Raw genomic sequence first — 1,535 nt, 5'->3', positions numbered from 1 at the left:
TCAGGGGGAAATAGGGGAGGGACAGTGGGGGGTGGGGAGTTGGGGAGATATAGCATGGGGAGAAATGCCAGATATAGGTGATGGGGAGGAAGGCAGCAAATCACACTGCCATGTGTGTGCCTATGCAACAATCTTGCATGTTCTTCACATGTACCCCAAAACCTAAAATGCAATTAAAAAAAAAAGTAGACTATCTCTGAAAAGATACCCAATAAATATTAAATTAGGTATACTAGTTTCTGGGGCTGTTATAACAGGTTACCACAGATCTGCTGGCTTCAAACAACAAAAATGTATTCTCTTGCAGTTATGGAAGGCAGGGTTCTGGAATCAAGGGTTGCAGGATGGTGACCTCTCCAAAGGCTCCGGCGCAGGAACATTCCTTCTTCTTCCAGCTCCTGGGGGCTCCTGATTCCGTGGCTTATATCAGCACAGCTCTAATCGGCACTTCCATCTTTACGTAGGTGTCTCTGTGTCTCAAGCATCTCCCTCCTTTCTTTTCTGATATCGGTCATTGGATTTAGGGCCTACCCTAAACCCAGGATAATCTCCTCACGTGATCCTTAGGTCAGTTACATCTGCAGAGATCTCGTTTCCAAGTAAGGTCACATTCACACGTTCCAAGAGTTAGCCTTGGAATGACCTTTTTGGGGGACACCATTCAACCCGCTACCACGGCTAACAGTGGTTTCCCCTGGGAAAGTGGGGGTTTAGGAGTGGGAGGAAAATGAACTTTTCACTGTATATTCTTTGGAACTATTCCAATTTTAAAAATCATTTTCATGTAAATTTTAAAAACTCGAACATCCACACTCAAAAATACCCCCTCCCTTGTGAAAAAGAGTATGCCCATTTAAAATGTTGAAATGTACACTCATACCAATGGTGGCTGCAGACTCCCAAGTTTCTGAGTTTGGAGAAGGTAGCTAGGGAGCGTAATAGTGAGTTCTTCTATGCATTCAGGCTGTGAGGGGAAGGCAAGGGCTAGAAGAGCATTTTGAGGGACAGGAAAAGTGGCATTTTTGAGGGGGAAGCCTTGAGGATGCTTGCGGGGTGAAGGGAAAGAATGACACAGGAAGAGGGATTTGGAGATAGGAGAGGAGATGGTGGAGGGAGCTGATCCCTGCGGAGGCCAGATTGGGGCAGAGGAGGGGCAGCTGAGTACAGGAGGATGGTCCCCTCTGCCCTGAAGGAGGAAGGCAGGAGGTGAAAAGGATGAGTATAGACCCAGAAAGCACTTGTGAGAGAGGGGAGGCCCCAGAAGAGGCATCTGACTTACCCTGATTGCTGGTACCTCTCAAGGGTGAGTTGCTGGCCAGGGCGTAAGAGAAGGTGGGAGGAGGTGAAAGAACTCCTTTGGGTAACTTCTGGGAGGGGTAATGGCTGAGGGATGAAAGCCCTGCCAAGTGGCAGGAGGCCCCGCTGGGGCTGCCCCTTAAAGAGTGCAGTGGAGGATGTGGAATGAGAAGTGACTGCCCCTCTGGTTCCATCTGTCGCAGAGCCCAGGGTGCTTCCTTCCTCCCCCACCTCCCTCA

Source organism: Sapajus apella, unplaced genomic scaffold (genome assembly GCF_009761245.1).
Source record: "Sapajus apella isolate SASKATOON/1434 unplaced genomic scaffold, GSC_monkey_1.0 scaffold36, whole genome shotgun sequence".
Classification (NCBI taxonomy): Eukaryota; Metazoa; Chordata; class Mammalia; order Primates; family Cebidae; genus Sapajus; species Sapajus apella.
This window is presented reverse-complemented; position numbering follows the sequence as displayed.